This window comes from Salmo salar, chromosome ssa17, assembly GCF_905237065.1.
Source record: "Salmo salar chromosome ssa17, Ssal_v3.1, whole genome shotgun sequence".
NCBI lineage: Eukaryota > Metazoa > Chordata > Actinopteri > Salmoniformes > Salmonidae > Salmo > Salmo salar.
The window spans coordinates 12,524,864-12,544,406 of NC_059458.1; the positions used below are offsets into that span (position 1 = coordinate 12,524,864).

At 43.5% G+C, this 19,543-nt stretch overlaps 1 protein-coding gene across 13 annotated transcripts in view; it reads left to right on the forward strand.

The window, feature by feature from the left end:
• LOC106575210 (double-stranded RNA-specific editase 1) overlaps positions 1-19,543 on the forward strand; it is a 66,684-nt gene that overhangs the window by 2,795 nt on the left and 44,346 nt on the right. For 8 of the 13 annotated variants that reach the window (XM_014151561.2, XM_014151559.2, XM_014151565.2 and 5 more), the window contains exon 2: positions 8,695-8,781. The exons of 3 other annotated variants lie outside the window; for them this stretch is intronic. The gene's annotated coding sequence lies outside the window, so the exon portion shown is untranslated. Of the gene's footprint in view, positions 1-7,072; positions 7,235-8,694; positions 8,782-19,543 lie in introns of those variants that run through there. 2 more of the 13 variants (XM_045698802.1, XM_014151560.2) reach the window with 1 other exon arrangement.

Below are 19,543 nucleotides of genomic sequence, written 5' to 3' on the forward strand. Positions count from 1 at the left end.
GTGAGCCATTTCTAGTCCTCATCATTATAATGAGACTATCCCTAATATGGGGGACCTGCTACTGTGCTGTATAAAACGTTCTCATGGAACAGACTCGGAGGAGAAATGATTATTGACGTTGCTGGACAATTGTGCGATTTTTAGGGAGACAACAATACATTTGTCTTGGATGGTGTTATTTGTTGATGCCCCAAAAATGCAGAACACGTGTACTGTAGGTATTTACAGCTTAAAGACCAAGGCTTTTTATACAGTAAATGAATTAAGTCCCCATTAGTGCTGGGAATTTCCAGGGACCTCACGATATGATATTATCACAATATTTACAGTATATGCCAATATGATATGTATTGCAATTCTCACAATTCTTACGATTCTATGTGTTGTAATTTTATTGCAATTCGATGTTCCAAACATATTTCTCACCATACGTCTGCTACAGACGGACAAGAGAGACCCATGAGAACATTTGTTCTGATCAATCATGGAAATAAAAGTGCTGAAAGCAAATGGGCTCCCTATTTAAAAAGAAGATGGGGAACAAGCTATACTGGGGATTTGGTGCAGGTACAGCAAACTAGCGTAAGAATTATATCGCGATATTTGTCACAACGATACGATACGTCATCAAAACGAATATCCCGATGTGTAACGGTATCGATTTTCTTTCTCCACATCACCCGTGACAGTTAGATTAACTGATTATAATGCATCACAGCGTTTGTAATGGTCTGGGGTTAATGTATATTTTCTCTTTATGCCCTGGTGTGATGTGCTCTCATGTCAAGTGGATAAAGGCAATATTGTGTGCCTGAGGGAAACATTACGACTGGTCAAATGGTTGTAGCGTTACGTGAAGGACATTGACATGGAGTGATAACAGGTTTGTTCATGCTGTTCTTAGGTCCATTTTGCTGAAGTCACGGATGTATTTATAGCTGTTGAGAGTGAGGTGACTTGGGGCTTTTTATCATAGGCAAGTCAGCTCATTGTAACCTTTCCAACAGTCTTGCTGATTTGAGGGTGAGGCCAGGCATGGCGCACACACATTAATGGACACACATGCACACACACACACACACACACACACACACACACACACACACACACACACACACACACACACACACACAGCAGCGAGCAGTAAAATGTGATGAAGAAGAAAAGACGTGTTGTTTTCCACTCTGTCACACTCATTGTGACATTTAAATGGCAGGAAATGATTTGTGAGTACAGTACAGTGAATCCTTTGTAATTACTGATAAGAGCCGGGGGTTTTTTTTACGAAGGAAAATTCTCTGTCAAACTTGGATCGATTTTTCTTTGGGGGGGGAATGTAGGCCTAGGGCTACGACTATGAATTTCAATGTGGTCATATTTCTCAGCATCAGGCAACAGTGTTATAGGCTTCTTCCAATTATTTCTCATAGTGTTTTGTCGGGATATAAGGCAACCTTCGCTCTTTTATTGTTGTACGCTGTTAATAATATAATATGTAATAGTACTATAATCAAGGTGACTTGTTTTCTCTCCATTTAATTGTAATTGGGGATTTGTGTGGGTAGGTGGGTGTGAGTTAGTGTTGGTGACAACAACAGCACTGTTGTAAAGGAATCAATTTAAGCCTCATTGAGATTAGTGTTGCTTGTTAGCATATTAGCCTGCCTGCCGTGTTTTACAGCCGTAATAATGTACAAATAGAGTTGCTTATCTGCAGGGCTGTACTGTGCGGTTCCGCTGCATGGCTCACTACCTCTTTCTATAACGATTCAAATGTGCCTCCATTATACTGTCTCTCCAATTCAATTTAATTTAAGGGCTTTATTGGCATGGGAAACATATGTCTACATTGCCAAAGCAAGTGAAATAGATAATAAACAATAAAAAATGTACTGTAAACATTTCACTTACAAAAGTTCCAAAAGAATAAAGACATTTCAAATGTCATATTATGTATATATACAGTGTTGTAATGATGTGCAATTAGTTAAAGTACAAAAGGGAAAATAAATCAACATAAATATATGATGTATTTACAATAGTGTTTGTTCTTCACTGGTTGTCCTTTTCTTGTGGCGACAGGTCACAAATCTTGCTGCTGTGATGGCACACTGGTATTTCACCCAGTAGATATGGGAGTTTATCAAAATTTGATTTGTTTTCAAATTATTTGTGGGTCTGTGTAATCTGAGGGAAATATGTGTCTCTAATATGGTCATACATTTGGCAGGAGGTTAGGAAGTGCAGCTCAGTTTCCATCTCATTTTGTGGGCAGTGTGCACATAGCCTGTCTTCTCTTGAGAGCCAGGTCTGCTTTTGGCGGCCTTTCTCAATAGCAAGGCTATGCTCACTGAGTCTGCACATCATTTTGGGTCAGTCACAGTGGTCAGGTATTCTGCCACTGTGTACTCTCTGTTTAGGGCCAAATAGCATTCTAGTTTGCTCAGTTTTTTTGTAAATTCTTTCCATGTGTCAAGTAATTATATTTTTGTTTTCTCATGATTTGGTTGGGTCTAATTGTGTTGCTGTTCTGGGGCTCTGTGAGGTCTATTTGTGTTTGTGAACAGAGCCCCAGGACCAGCTGCTTAGGGGACTCTTCTCCAGGTTCATTTCTCCATCTATCCTCCCCTCTCTCTATTTTTCCCCTTTTTTTATCTATCCTCCCCTCTATTTATCCTTCCCTCTACCTTTCTCCATCTTTCCTCAGCTCTTCCTCTCTACCTTTCTCCATCTTTCCTCCTCTCGCTCTCTTTCTATCTATCTATCCTCCCCCCTCTCTCTCTCTATGGCTCTGTCTGCCTTCCCCCGTCTGTCTGTCTGTCTGTCTGTCTGTCTGTCTGTCTGTCTGTCTGTCTGTCTGTCTGTCTGTCTGTCTGTCTGTCTGTCTGTCTGTCTCTCGCCTCCTGCCTCTCTCTCTCTCTCTCTCTCTCTCTCTCTAGCTAACGAAATATCCCCTCTCTTGCTCTCTCTCTCTCTCTCTATCATCCCCTCTCTCTCTCTACGCTTGTCTCTATCTATCGTTCCCTCTCTCTCTCGCTCAATCTGTCCTCTCCTCTCTCTCTCGCTATCTATCCTCCTCTCCTTTTTCTCAGATAAACACCATCACTGCCACTGCAAAGAGAGAATGCCATCACTACACTTATTCAAAGTGATAGTGGCCACTGTTCTATTGCTATCTGTGGAATATCTATGATCGTATATGGCTGTCATGTTAACAGGTTATGAGAGGAAGGTACAGATGTCCATTGGTCGGGGACATTTTAGTAGGGTTTTTCTAAAATGACCAACTGGCTAGTATAACAAAGTATCATCAGTGCTGTGGACGGTGGTCTGGACAGAGCTTAAGACAGTGTGATTATGTAACCCTCTCAGGACACGAGCAGTGTAGCCCTCCCAGCCTCTTGCCCTTCACCAGAGAGAGTCTCTCCACTGCAGCAAAGAAAAGAGCTGTGCTTTTGTCCCTTCCCAGCCCTTGGACTCTCAGCCTTGTCATCAATATAACACAGCCTCTCACTTTTATCCCTCCCTGAGCTTCTGTCCAGTGTCCTCTCTCACCTTTCTAGTTTAACTCAAGTCCCTCTTCATATACATGTAGCCTAGCTATGGGTACTAGCTATGGGTACTAGCTACGGGTACTAGCTACGGGTACTAGCTACGGGTACTAGCTATGGGTACTAGCTACGGTACTAGCTATGGGTACTAGCTATGGGTACTAGCTACGGGTACTAGCTACGGTACTAGCTACTGGTACTAGCTACGGTACTAGCTACTGGTACTAGCTATGGGTACTAGCTACTGGTACTAGCTACTGTACTAGCTACGGGTACTAGCTACGGTACTAACTACTGGTACTAGCTACGGTACTAGCTACTGGTACTAGCTACTGTACTAGCTACGGGTACTAGCTACCGGTACTAGCTACTGGTACTAGCTACGGTACTAGCTACTGGTACTAGCTACTGTACTAGCTACGGGTACTAGCTATGGGTACTAGCTACTGGTACTAGCTACTGTATTACCTACGGGTACTAGCTACGGGTACTAGCTACGGTACTAGCTACGGTACTAGCTACTGGTACTAGCTACTGGTACTAGCTACGGGTACTAGCTACGGGTACTAGCTACGGGTGCTCGATGGGCAAAACGTTTCAAATCAAATGTTATTGGTCACATACACATATTTAGCAGATGTTATTGCTGGTGTAGTGAAATGCTTGTTTTTTTCCCATACCATCTAGATTGCTGAAAGGCAAAATTATTCCGTTATATATTCTAAACAAACCGCTTCGCTATTCCGGTCCCCTTGACTTTATTAACTTGCTAAAAGGGAGAGAGCAAGAGAGGGCTCTCCTCTATTTGAGGCTATCACATAGGCTAATATTAGTTCTCTGTAGTAACACACAGACGAACGACGCAGGTGCAGAGCTACCGAATGACTGACTGACTGACTGACTGACTGACTGACTGACTGACTGACTGACTGACTGACTGACTGACGGCTGAGTTGATCCAGTAATTCTCTGCCAGGCTACAGAGCCGGTGGGTCTTTTTAAAAAGACGTTGAATTTCAAGTAACCTTGAAAATATTACACTGGAAATGATTGGAAAACACCTCGATCCACAGGGGCCATTGTTCGTTGTGGGAGGGAATAACAAAAGTGACTGTGTAGTACGTTGTGCCCACTGTCACAAGCTCATTTGGGTTTGAGAGGCCTCTCTCCCCGAAGGCTGGTTGTGGTCCCACTCTTCCCTCCCTGTCTATCTCTCCATTCCGCCTTCATCTCTCTCCAACACTCTAATCAACTGGGGTACAAAGGACGCTGGTTCATTACTAGATTCCTAAATGTTGTCCCTGCCTGCTGGAGATGCTTGGCCAGAGCCAAGAATCCACAGGATGCCTTTTATGCTGTTTCAATAGACAGGATCTCCCTGTATCTCTCATTTGACCACCGCTGTTATTGCCAAACCAGCACCAGCTACAGACAACAAATATCATGCCGTCAGTACGTCATTACAGTCGTTCAGTGGGTAAACATAGGCTAGACGTTATTCCTTTCACATCTTTGTCATTTTTGGCTAGGGGAACTAATATGTTCAGTTTCATGCATGCATAATCTGATCTCCTTCACATAATGAGACAAGCAAAGGAGTGTCCTGCACCCCCCTCCCTCCGTAACACGGAGCCAGTGCTGTTCACTTCCCGTCTGTCCCCTGTGTTATTATTCTAACACAGGGGTCGTGCCCGCGTCGGTAAGATGGTGCTGTGGTCCTTTAATGATTCATAACCGGTCTCTTTAATAGAGATAGTGAACAGGCCGGAAGACTGTGTGTGTGCGTGCGTGCGTGCGAGCGAGCAGGCCAGGAGACTGTGTGTGTATGTATGTATGTGCGTGCGTGCGTGCGAGCGAGCAGGCCGGAAGACTGTGTGTGTGTGTGTGTGTGTGTGTGTGTGCGTGCATGCGTACGAACAGGCCGGAAGACTGTGTGTGTGTGCGTGCGAGCGAGCGAACAGGCCAGGAGACTGTGTGTGTGTGTGTGTGTGTGTGTGTGTGTGCGTGCGAGCGGAGCGAACAGGCCAGGAGACATGGTGCTCATTAAACAGGTCCGGCACATCCCTCTCAGATCAACACTGTGTGATTCCCTAGCATCTCAGCAGGTGTTCCTCACACTGTTTGTGTATGTGCGTGCATGCCGTTGTGTTTGTTTGTGATGGGAGTGTGAATAAGAATAAACAATGCAAGACATGCATGTGAAAATTCCTGCTATCTGTATACTGTATATCACGTGTGGTGTAAAGCTGTTAGCAAATGATCCTCAGTATGGTCTCCCTACAATTCAGTCTCAGCAGTCTGGTCTGGCCTCTCTCTCTCTCTTTTTCTCTTTCTCGCTCTCTCTCCCTCTCTCTTTCTCTCTCTCTCGCTCCCTCCCTCTCTCCTGTATCCATCCCTGTCTTTTCTCTCTCACTCCCTATCTCTCTCTCTCCTCTCTCTCGCTCTCTTTCTCTCTCCCTCCCTCTATCTGTCTTCCTTTCTCTCTCTCTCTCCTCTCTCTCTCTATCTTTCTCTCTTTACCTCTCCGCAGTGCTGACTGAGAAGATGAAGTATTATGGGCTAGGCCAGCTGGATCCTTTGTGACAAGGGGAGAGCGATGGCCCCCTGTTCTGTACAGATCCCTCCCAGCTGCCCCTGCACTTGTAGCCATTCAGCCTCAATGAATTATATATGATGTTGGGCTGGTATTAATAAGGCCTTTGAGTCTGTGGCAGGCTGCTTGTCTGGCCCTCCTGTTTTCAACAGACAGTGTATGGTATCAGAGGACATGTTGGTTGATGTATCCCCATTACAGGGAGATGAATGGCTGATAAGACACCCCTATCTACACTCTTAGAAAAAAGGGTTCCAAAAGGGTTCTTTGGCTGTCCCCATAGAACCCTTTTTGGTTACAGGGAGAACCCTTTTGGGTTCCACGTAGATCCCTCTGTTCAAAGGGTCCTACCTGGAACCAAAAGGGTTATTCAAATGGTTCTCCTTTTGGGGACAGCCGAAGAACCCTTTTTGTTCTAAAGAGTGAACCTCTGAGACTGGTTCCGCTCGAGGTTTCTTCCTTCTAGGGGAGTTCTTCCTTGCCACTGTGCTAGTGCAGGGCTACATCCATCATGCTCAGTTCGAGAGCGGTGGAGAGATGTAGGTCACCGTGACCGGGACTGTACCGTGGGACTGGTGCAGTGTCGTCACCACTGCAGGTCAGGTGCAGTGCAGTGCAGTGCAGAGCCGGGTCAGGTTGAGTGCCCAGCTGGCGGCTCCGTTTCCTGGGAGGTTATCAGCCAGGAACCCCCTACCTCCACCATAGAGCCACGGAAGGTGATTGACTGACACAGTAGCACTACCAGAAAAGTTAGGCAACACCTTCTCATTGGCTCCAATGCAATACATGTAATAAATAACAATCACCGATTGGACAGCGAAGCTGTCTTCATCACGGTCCCATCGCCAGCCAGTCTCTGATTGGGCTTGCTGCTCAACAAAGTAGAACATTGGTATTTTGTTTGCCGCTAGTCTGACCCGTCAGCGCTGTACTGGCATCACGTCGGCAAAGAGAGTAGTAGACCCACTGGACTTGGCGATTGTGTGTCTGTATGTCCCATCAAATCCTAATCTGGACCTGGAAGTCAGTTCCACTGCTTTTTTCCATTCTTCCCCTGTAATCAGGGACTCATTTAGACCTGGGACATCAGGTGGGTGCAATTAATGATCAGGTAGAACAGAAAACCAGCCGTACTTCGGACCTCCAGGGTACGATGTGAACACACCTGCTCTAGGTCTTATATGTGGTGATGAGCAATGTTCCCTCTAAACTGCCCTGCAGTAGAAATGTCAGCAGCAGGAGATTGAACTTTTACCCTGTAACATGCTGACCACACGACGCGAGCGTCGCAAAATAAATGTACACGTACATGTTATGCGCTTGTTTTGAGATCAAAGCGAGAGCTGCAATGTGCCACGTGCACATTTTGTTTATCCTATGCTAGTTAGTGAGTGATTAGCCCAGTTATGGATAATTTGTAGTCAGCAATAGAGGAGTGATTGCTTCCTACAAGAGCACAAAATGTGTACAGTGCTAGACATTTTTGAATACGGCTTATATTTGTCTTAAAGGGGCAGTGTTGTATTTTGAGGCAGGCTAGAATAAGCTAAGAGGGTAGCATCATTTGTCTGATTCTCTGTAATAATGGTCAAGTGGTTTCTTGCGTCGAACGACACAACAACATTTTCAGTCACCTCCTTGTCTGAAGGACAAGTGGATAAACAGGTTCATGTCCAGCCCTGCATTTTCTGTTTTTCAAAAGCCTCATGGAATGTAGGCCTACATTGAACACCACACGTTGGCTGCTACTGTAGTCTGAATGATAGAACAGCTATTTCCAAGTTATGGGAAGCATTTTCTCCATTGTTTTTGATGGTAGGCCACTCTGGTAGGCCTACAGTAGCCTACTTGGCCACTGTCAAAACTGTAACTAAAAGCGGGTACAGCCTCAGTGTTCACAGTAAACACACACTGGAATTTGCACAGACTTTTCACAACGTTCAAGTTTGCGCTCAGCAGACCTGAAATATGCTCAGTGCCGGGAAAAATTAGAGAGAACATTGGTCATGAGTGTCCATCCTGTCCGAAGTGGTTATTTTAGTCCCACTCTACAGACCTGCACTCTCCCTAGTCCCTCCCTCGAGGGGGACGTGAAGTGGCCAGCAGAGTTATCAGAGTATTAGCCTGGCACTATTATCTCATTACCATGCCCCACTTTACCAATCTGTATTAAAACCCTCTTTGACAAACTGAGCTGAGTGAGCCTGGCCACCATGCTTCAGGGCATTACAGATGACCGAGGTTATACCCAGGATTCCCATTGTTCTTTGACTTCTCATACAGATGTAGGATCTTAATTTGATCACTCTTTTGTTGCTGAGTATTTTCCTGCAGCAGGAAATGCAACCTTGCCCTAACAAAAAATGTATCAACCCCTACAATAAATGTCAATTCATTATAATTCACATAATAATTCACATTTCCTGTTGCTCCAGGATTATTTTCCTGCTGTAGCAAACTGGCTCAAATTACATTTGTATAGGTCAGTGGCTCTAGTTTAGCTGGCTAATAATGCCGTTTACTTAACATTGCTGTGTTGCTCTTGTACAGGGATGAACTGAACTGGCAGAACAGTGCGTAAACTGATTGATGACCCTTGACCCTGATCTACTTCCTGCTTCTCTTCTCCAAGATACTGTGAGTAACTAAGAAATCATCTGTGGCTTTATGAAGGCTTTTCAGGCCATAAAAATAGAATTCATAACAGTTATTTTCTCTGGTTCAGACTGTGAGGGTCTGAGAGTAAGATACTGTAGCAGTAAGATGGAACGGTGGTTGCTTGGAGATGCTTAGTTGTAGTTACATCATGTCTGTGGCAAGTGCGTACATTTCAGAATGGAGTTCTGTAATTCCATTGTAACTCAACACTCATTGAATAATTGTTGAGGATCTGTTGAAGAGATCGTTTTCCTGCGATGAAGTGAAGAAATCCCTGCTTTTCTGGTTTATGAGAATGTGCCGTCACACAGGGCTTACTTTGATGACGGATTATTTAGACAAATCCGTTGTTGTCTTTGCCCCCTTAGACATGGAAGAGTCTAAATACCCTTGTTTCTCAGTGTTTATACCTCTTAGTAAACCTTCAGGTTGCTCTGTACCCTCCTATAGGTGAGCCGTTTACCTGGTATCACTGTGGTTCAGTACCAGGCTGAAGGCACCACGAGGGTCCCCCACATGACCAGGGTTCCTCTACTCACACACAGGGGCCTTGAGGGCTACCAGTGGCCAGAGCAGCCTCGTATCCCTGTCCCCTTAGTCAGACCAGTGGGACTCAGATGAGAGGGGGAATAGGACACATGACAGGGTAGCGTGCAGCGCTGCTCTGCCCTGTGGGAGAAGGCTAGATTTGCTGAGTCAAACCCTGTCCTCCTGTCCTCTACCTCCCTGCCCCGATTTGGATGGCGCTGAGTCATAGCGCCGCGCCGCACCCCTAGCCCTCTGGCGGGAGGGAGGGAAGGAGAAAGGGAGGAAGGACAGGAGTTTTCGTGTGTGTGTGTGTGTGTGCTGTGTGACGTTACTCAGTGGTGGCCTGAGTTATTATTCTCCACCAACACGCTAACCTGACCGGTCACATTCTCTTGCCGGCTCGTACCTCCAGCTGAAAACGTTGCAGTACAACAAAGGGACCTAGCCTAATGACGTGTTTGTGAGTTATCAGTCCTCTGAATGTCATTTTGGATAAAGCATCCAGCTAAAACGAATAAGCGAATTCTATAGTACGGTAACGTAACCGAAGTTGCGAAGACAAACTGCTTACAGAAGTAGCAATTTGCTTACCGCACATTTCAGTGTCCCGTACAATCATCCTCGAAGAGTGTTGATAGCTTTCTTTTACTGAATGAGGCTAGAAATCTGAGCAAGTCACCACCCATCCATACCAGGTGTTGCTTAACTGCATGTTTTTCTCCTTTCCTGGTGAGAATTGTGATGAGTGTAGAACACCCTTGACAGCTTAAGTGCTGTGCTTAACTGCCTATGAAACGTATTTCATCTTCCGAGGGATGGGTTCTCATTTTCATTTGGCTACTGCCAGATAACTCAAGGCCATTGGGTGTAAGAACAGGAAGTGCCTCAGGTATCCTCGTGTCAAAGCCACTGGTTGGCTGACTAATATCCCTCTCTGTGTAACATAGGCCTACACAGTCGTTAGCAATAAAGCTCTCTACTGTCTACAATCGTTAGTTTAACGTTCTATTCAGGTTGGTGGTTGAAAAAAACAGCTAGCTGGATCTCATCTGAGCGATTGGCTTCGGACGCCGTCACCCGCTAGTACTTAATGCTGATTGTTAAGGTTCTGACTCTCTGCAGGCTGTCTGGCGAGGACATTACGGATGCTTCTCAGTTTTATCTTCGTCAACATCTGTCACGAGAATGTTCAATCCCAATGATGATAACTAAACAATCATTTAAGCTTTGACCAATTCCAGAAGTTTGTAAGACCCTGGTTTTAATAATAATTAGGCAAAGACTCAGATTCTGCAAAAGGTTTGTGGTTCTTTATTCATGAGAGCTCTGAAGTCAACAAAATGTGAACACAGTCTTTATAACCCCCCCACACACACACACACACCAGTAGGTGGGCTGTATCTTTTTCCACATTCCTAGTTTATCACTATTCTACCAGCCTGGCAGTTTTCTGGCTGTTCCTCTCCTCCCTAGATTAGAGGGGCCTTGGCAGGGCCTCTTTCCTGTCGTAAGTTTACAACCAGGTCATGTGTAGTTCAATTGTCCTTTTGTTTTCTCAACCATATATTTCTCACCCTTAACTTGTCTCACACATACATTTTTGGATTATAGTCTTATAATTCTAATACATTTCACATAGTCTTATAATTCTAATACATTTCACATCGTTAATTACGTTTCAGGGTGGAATTCTTTAGTCATTACTTTAAACATATCAATTCCTTTATCACCATCACACATAGTATTAACACCACACACACACACACACACACACACACACACACACACACTCTTTAGTTATTTAGGAATCAACCTTGTGATACTCAGAATGCCTTGTGTTTTTTCTTGGATGCACGCACAATGTTCCAAGAGTAAATAGTAAACTTGGTCGTCAGCCAAAACGTGTCTTCTTCTTGGAACAACACTCTGAGCTAGAGTGGGCGAAGCCATTGTCCAAATGGACATTCAAGCACTCTGATTGGCTGAAAGAAAGGGCCTTTTTTTTTTTACAGTTATACACAAATAAAGCCCTTTTCCAGGTAAACAAATGCAGAACAGGGATCAATAAATCCAAGCCCTCTCACATCAGCACGGTCGTGAAGAAGGCACGGCAGTGCCTCTTCTCCCTTAGATCCTTAGGAACTTTTACAGATGCACAATTGAGAGCATCCTGACTGGTTATATCACCATCTGGTATGGCAACTGCGCCGCCCTCGACCGGAAGACCCTACAGAGGGTGGTGCGGACAGCCCGGCGCATCACTGGGGGTGAGCTCCCAGCCATCCAGGACGTACATGTCAGGTGGTGTCTGAGAGAGGCCTGAAAAATTGCAAAAGACTCCAGCCACCAGAGAGACATGGACTGTTCTCCTTGCTCCTGTCCGGCAGGCGTTACAGGTGCATCAAGGCTCTAAACATCTTCTATCCCCTGGTCATCACAATGTTAATGGCTAACAATTACTGCTCCCCCTCACACCTAAGCTGCTGCTAAAATGATTCTTGATTCCATTTATTCCTACCGCTATGCTGCTGTTCATTAATTATTGATTTCCATTACCATTAGTATCTATCTATCTATCTATTTATCCTGCTACTGGCCACTAGTACTCCTGTTTACATGTATATATTACCATTAGTATATATCTATTTATCCTGCTACTGGTCACCATTACTCCTGTTTACATGTATATATTACCATTAGTATCTATCTATTTATCCTGCTACTGGTCACTAGTACTCCTGTTTACATGTATATATTACCATTAGTATATATCTATTTATCCTGCTACTGGTCACTAGTACTCCTGTTTACATGTATATATTACCATTAGTTCCTATCTATTTATCCTGTTACTGGTCACTAGTACTCCTGTTTACATGTATATATTACCATTAGTATATATCTATTTATCCTGCTACTGGTCACTAGTACTCCTGTTTACATGTATATATTACCATTAGTATCTATCTATTTATCCTGCTACTGGTCACTAGTACTCCTGTTTACATGTATATATTACCATTAATATATTACCATCAGTATTTATATATTCCTGCTACCAGTCACTTTTCATTCCTGTTTATATGTATATATTACCATCAGTATTTATATATTCCTGCTACAAGTCACTTTTCAGCCCTGTTTACATGTATATCCACCTATCATGCCTACACTCACATTCTTGCACACACACACACAGTAACACCACAGATATAACAATGAGACAGATATTTCACCAGATGTACAGTACCAGTCAAAAGTTTGGACACACCTACTCATTCCAGGGTTTTTCTTTATTTTTTGCTATTTTCTACAGTGTAGAATAGTAGTGAAGACATCAACACTATGAAATAACATGTAGTAACCAAAAAAGTTAAACAAATAAAAATCTATTTTATATTTGAGATAATTCAAATAGCCACCCTTTGCCTTGATGACAGCTTTGCACACTCTTAGCATTCTCTCAACCAGCTTCATGAGGAAGTCACCAGGAATGCATTTCAATTAACAGGTGTGTCTTGTTAATTTGTGGAATTTCTTTCCTTCTTAATGCGTTTGAGCCAAACAGTTGTGTTGTGACAAGGTAGGGGTGGTATACAGAAGATAGCTCTATTTAGTAAAAGACCAAGTCCATATAATGGCAAGAACAGCTCAAATAAGCAAAGAGAAACGACAGTCCATCATTACTTTAAGACATGACGGTCAGTCAATGCGGAAAATGTCATGAACTTCGAAAGTTTCTTCAAGTGCAGTTGCAAAAACCATCAAGCGTTATGATGAAACTGGCTCTCATGAGGACCGCCACAGGAAAGGAAGACCCAGAGCTACCTCTGCTGCAGAGGATGAGTTCATTAGAGTTACCAGCCTCAGAAATTGCAGCCCAAATAAATGCTTTACAGAGTTCAAGTAACAGACAAATCTCAACATCAACTGTTCAGAGGAGACTGCGTGAATCAGACCTTCATGGTCGAATTGCTGCAAAGAAACCACTACTAAAGGACACCAATAATAAGAAGAGACTTGCTTGGGCCAAAAAACTCGAGCAATGGACATTAGACCAGTGGAAATCTCTCCTTTGGTCTGATGAGTCCAAATTTGAGATTTTTGGTTCCAACTGCTGTGTCTTTGTGAGACGCAGAGTAGGTGTACGGATGATCTCCGCATGTGGGGTTCCCACCGTGAAGCATGGAGGAGGAGGTGTGATGGAGTGGGGGTGCTTTGCTGGTGACACTGTCTGTGATTTATTTAGAATTCAAGGCACAGTTAACCAGCATGGCTACAATAGCATTCTGGAGCGATACGCCATCCCATCTGGTTTGCCCTTCTGGTTTGCTCTTAGTGGGACTATCATTTGTTTTTCAACATGACAATGACCCAAAACACACCTCCAGGCTGTGTAAGGGCTATTTGACCAAGAAAGAGAATGATGGAGTGCTGCATCAGATGACCTGACCTCCACAATCACCCAACCTCAACCCAATTGAGATGGTTTGGGATGAGTTGGGCAGCAGAGTGAAGGAAACGCAGCCAACAGGTGCTCAGCATATATAGGAAGTCCTTCAAGACTGTTGGAAAAGCATTCCAGGTGAAGCTGGTTGAGAGAATGCCAAGTGTGCAAAGCTGTCATCAAGGCAAAGGGTGGCTACTAATATATTTTGATTTGTTTAACACTTTTTATTGTTACTACATGATGTGTTATTTTATAGTTTTGATATCTTCACTATTATTCTACAATGTGGAAAATAGTAAAATAAAATAAAAACCTTGAATGAGTATGTCTGTCCAAACTTTTGACTGGTACAGTGTAAATGTGAAGCATCCGGTTGGCGTTTCCGCTCACTACAGTATTGTAGTGAGAGGAAACCCAGTGGCCGGCCGTGGGAGAAGATCGAACAAGATGGATTTTGACCGACATTCTGTTAATTTACTCATCGATGAAACATTTGATCTCAATACAGTTTTCTGTTCCCACATCTACAATCTGTTAAAAACAGAGTGAACTAATCTGTGACTTACCCTTTGCCAAAGTTTCAAAAAAATTGCAAAGGCAAATTGAGTTATTGCACACGTGCACTTCCCAGAGTAGGCAGAGAGTTTCCAATGGAAATATGCAAATACATGCTAGAACGCGCCAATATGATACCCACCTCTTTGCTTGTTCTGCCTACTATGGCTCATTTGTTCCCATTTGAAACGACAGGCTGTGGTCTATCTTGGTTTAGTTATAAAAAACATATTCGCTAACACCCACCACGTACACTTACATACATACATACAGACACTCACCACCACGCACCCACTTATGCTGCTGTCATACTGTTTACTATTATTATTATTATTATTATTATTATTATTTATTGTGCTACCAGTCACTTTCTCCTAATCCCTACCTACAGTTGTAGTGGGAAGTTTACATACACTTAGGTTGGAGTCATTAAAACTCGTTTTTCAACCACTCCACACATTTCTTGTTAACAAACTATAGTTTTGTCAAGTTGGTTAGGACATCTACTTTGTGCATGACACGAGACATTTTTCCAACAATTGTTTACAGACAGATTATTTCACTTACAATTCACTGTATCACAATTCCAGTAGGTCAGAAGTTTACATACACTAAGTTGACTGTGCCTTTAAACAGCTTGGAAAATTCCAGAAAATGATGTAATGGTTTTAGAAGCTTCTGATAGGCTAATTGACATCATTTGAGTCAATTGGAGGTGTACCTGTGGATGTATTTCAAGGCCTACCTTCAAACTCAGTGCCTCTTTGCTTGACGTCATGGGAAAATCAAAAGAAATCAGCCAAGACCTCCAGAAAAGAAAAACAAGTGTAGACCTCCAGAAGTCTGGTTCATCCTTGGCAGCAATTTCCAAACGCCTGAAGGTTTCACTTTCATCTATACAAACAAAAGTATGCAAGAATAAACACCTTGGGACCACGCAGCCGTCATACCGCTCAGGAAGAAGACACGTTCTGTCTCCTAGAGATGAACGTGATTTGGTACGAAAAGTGCAAATCAATCCCAGAACAGCAGCAAAGGACCTTGTGAAGATGCTGGAGGAAACAGGTACAGAAGTATCTATATCCACAGTAAAACGAGTCCTATATCGACATAACCTGAAAGGCCGCTCAGCAAGGAAGAAGCCACTGCTCCAAATCTGCCATAAAAAAGCCAGACTACGGTTTTCAACTGCACATGGGGAAAAAGATTGTACTTTTTGAAGAAATCTCCTCTGGTCTGATGAAACAAAAATAGAGTTGTTTCGTCTTCCCTGTGGCTCAGTTGGTAGAGCATGGTGTTTGCAATGCCAGCATGGTGTGTGCAACACCAGGGTTGTGGGTTCGATTCCCACGGGGGGCCAGTACAAAAAAATAAAAAATAAATGCATGAAATGTATGAAATGTATGCAATCACTACTGTAAGTAGCTCTGGATAAGAGTGTCTGCTAAATGACTAAAATGTAAATGTAATAATGACCATTGTTATGTTGGAGGAAAAAGGGGAGGGTTGCAAACCGAAGAACATCATCCCCTCCGTGAAGCACGGGGGTGGCAGCATGATGTTGTGGGGGTGCTTTGCTGCAGGAGGGACTGGTGCACTTCACAAAATAGATGACATCACGAGGAAGGAAAATGATGTGGATATATTGAAGCAACATCTCAAGACATCAGTCAGGAAGTTAAAGCTTGGTCACAAATGGGTCTTCCAAATGGACAATGACCCCAAGCATACTTCCAAAGTTGTGGCAAGATGGCTTAAGGACAACAAAGTCAAGGTATTGGAGTGGCTATCACAAAGTCCTGACCTCAATCCTATAGAACATTTGTGGGCAGATTCTGAAAAAGCATGTGCGAGCAAGCTCTGTCAGGAGGAATGGGACAAAATTCACCCAACTTATTGTGGGAAGCTTGTGGAAGGCTACCCAAAACGTTCGACCCAAGTTAAACAATTTAAAGGCAATGCTACCAAATACTAATTCAGTGTATGTAAACTTCTGACCCACTGGGAATGTGATGAAATAAAAGCTGAAATAAATCATTCTCTCTACTATTATTCTGACTTTCACATTCTTAAAATAAAAGTGGTCATCCTAACTGACCTAAGACAGGGAATTTTTACTAGGATTAAATGTCAGGAATTGTGAAAAACTGAGTTTAAATGTATTTGGCTAAGGTGTATGTAAACTTCCGACTTCAACTGTACATATCTACATCAAATACTTCCTCTCTTACTTCACTGGTGCCAGTACATCACTGGGGGTGAGATCCCTGCCATCCAGGACATCTTTATCAGGCGGTGTGGAAGGAAGGCCCGGAAAATCGTTATAGACTCCAACCACACAAGTCATAGACTATTCTGTCTGCTTCCGCACGGCAAGCGGTACCAGTGCATCAAGTCTATCCCCAAGTAATAGGACTAATAAGTAGCTAACAAAATAGCTACACGTACTATCTGAGTTGATTTGTATTTTTGCACTGTCTCTATGCACACTTATAGGGCCCTACATGCTTGCACACTCACTCACTCCGTCACCTGATCACTCACACATAATTTGCACATACGCTACCGTTCAAAAGTTTGGGGTCACTTTGAAATTTCCTTGTTTTCCATGAAAACATACATTTTTTTATTTTACTAGGCAAATCAGTTAAGAACAAATTCTTATTTTCAATGATGGCCTAGGAACAGTGGGTTAACTGCCTGTTCAGAATGACAGATTTGTACCTTGTCAGCAAGGGGATTTGAACTTGCAACCTTTCAGCTACTAGTCCAACACTCTAACCACTAGGCTACCCTGCCACCCCTTAAATGAGTTGCAAAATGAATAGGAAATATAGTCAAGACGTTGACAAGGTTATAAATAATAATTTTTTTTATTGAAATCATTATTGTGTCCTTCAAACTTTGCTTTCGTCAAAGAATCCTCCATTTGCAGCAATTACAGCCTTGCAGGCCTTTGCCATTCTAGTTGTCAGTTTGTTGAGGTAATCTGAAGAGATTTCATCCCATTTCATCCCATGCTTCCTTCCTTCCCACAAGTTGGATAGGCTTGATGGGCACTTCTTACGTACCATACGGTCAAGCTGCTCAGCTGTGCTAACATAATTGCAAAAGGGTTTTCTAATGATCAATTAGCCGTTTAAAATGATAAACTTGGATTAGCTAACACAACGTGCCATTGGAACACAGGAGTGATGGTTGCTGATATATACTGAACAAAAATATAAACGCAACTGCCAGATGGTGAAGTGTGATTCATCACTCCAGAGAACGCGTTTCCACTTCTCCAGAGTCCAGTGGAGGCGAGTTTTACACCACTTCAGCCGATGCTTGGCATAGCGCATGGTGATCTTAGACTTGTGTGCGGCTGCTCGGCCATGGAAACCCATTTCATTAAGCTCCCGACTAACAGTTCTTGTGCTGTCGATGCTTCCAGAAGCAGTTTGGAACTCGGTAGTGAGTGTTGCAACCGAGGACAGACGATTTTTACACGCTTGAGCACTCGGCAGTCCCGTTTCTGTGAGCTTGTGTGGCCTACCACTTCGCGGCTGAGTCGTTGTTGCTCCTCGACGTTTCCACTTCACAATAACAGCACTTACAGTTGACCGTGGCAGCTCTAGCAGGGCAGACATTTGATGAACTGACTTGTTGGAAAAAGTGGAATTCTATGACTGTGACACGATGAAAGTCACTGAGTTCTTCAGTAAGGCCATTCTACTGCCAATGTGTCCTATGGAGATTGCATGGGTGTGTGCACGATTTTATCCACCTGCCAGCAACGGGTGTGGCTGAAATAGCCGAATCCACTAATTTCATATATGGACATGGCTGGACTGCTTTGACAGAACAGATTGAATCCTCACCAACATAACTCTCCTGTCCCTCAGGGATTGACGGTGGATCTACTTCACTGCACCACATGATGGGAGAGCCATTCTCCGTCTCGCTCCCCTCCCTCTCTCCGTCAGTGTGTCAGAGGCCTGTTTGTCTGCTGCCTCCGTTGGCACGACAAGCCCATCCAGTGTGTGTGTAATACAGTGCAGATGTGGGCCATGGCAGCAGACAGACAGATGACATAAATAGTGTCAAGAGCAGTACATTAGCAGATGTTAGCCCCTTCTTCCAGCCTGAGCTGATTCGTGTTGGGTGTGTATGCTGTCCAGACATCTGTCTGTCCACCAGGGATTCTGCTGCTCACTTCAACCCCCTTTCTGATTTATAACACACCACACATGGTATCTGTTCGTCACGATTTCACACTCACTCTTTATGTTTCTGCGTGGTGTGTGCATTTATTAAGTGCTATTTGCACAGCTGTAGGACATTTGGAACTCCAGGTGACCCTTGGAGATGTGGTGGTGTCACCCTGGGGTCTTTTCCTGACCTGCTTGGTAGCCTAATGTACTGCCTGCTTCTACAGGCGTGTCCTTGAGAGTGTTTAGCAGCTGTTAAGTCTGTCCAGAAGAACATTGCATTCCGCCTGCTAGAAAAGCGAAATCAAAAAGGGATAGGGTCTTTATGTTTTATGGTTCTTGGTCCAGGGCCGTGTTTGCATGATTGCTTAACACTCCCAGCAATGGGAGCACATCCTTATCTAGGATCATATTCTATTGTAAATCAATTTGGATTAAAAAAAGGTATCTGCTAAGTGGCATACATTTTCCAAAGTTAAAGGGTCTATTTGTTTGTGTCCTTAATTTGATCTCTCTTTTGTTGCTGAGAATTTTCTTGCACAGCAGGAAATGCAAATTTGTAGTGTGTTAGAGTTTTAAAAAGGCTTCTAAAGTTTGTAATTTCCACTTTGAAATTTCAGATTTGATTTGCCCTAACGGAAAATGTATCAACCTCTACAAAAATGTCTGTTAGTTATAATCCACATAATAATTCAGATTTCCTGTTGCTGCAGGATTATTTTCCCACTGTAGCAAACTGGCTCAAATTAAGACGCTACATCTGTAGCAAAGCAGATTTCATGACCTGGCTCTCAGACAGGGTGAAACCTCCCTTTAATTTCTCTGAGCTTTTCTCTTTACTGCCACTACGGTGAATGAGTCCCCAGAGTACGGTAGAGTTACATGGAGACCGGGACCGCTCGATGCATTGTGTCTCTTACTGCATTAGAAACCATCTGTCTCGGTGGAAGCACTGTTGTTTGTATTGACAGAAGTGAGTCAAATGACTCCAAAGGGACACTTGCCTTTTGATTTT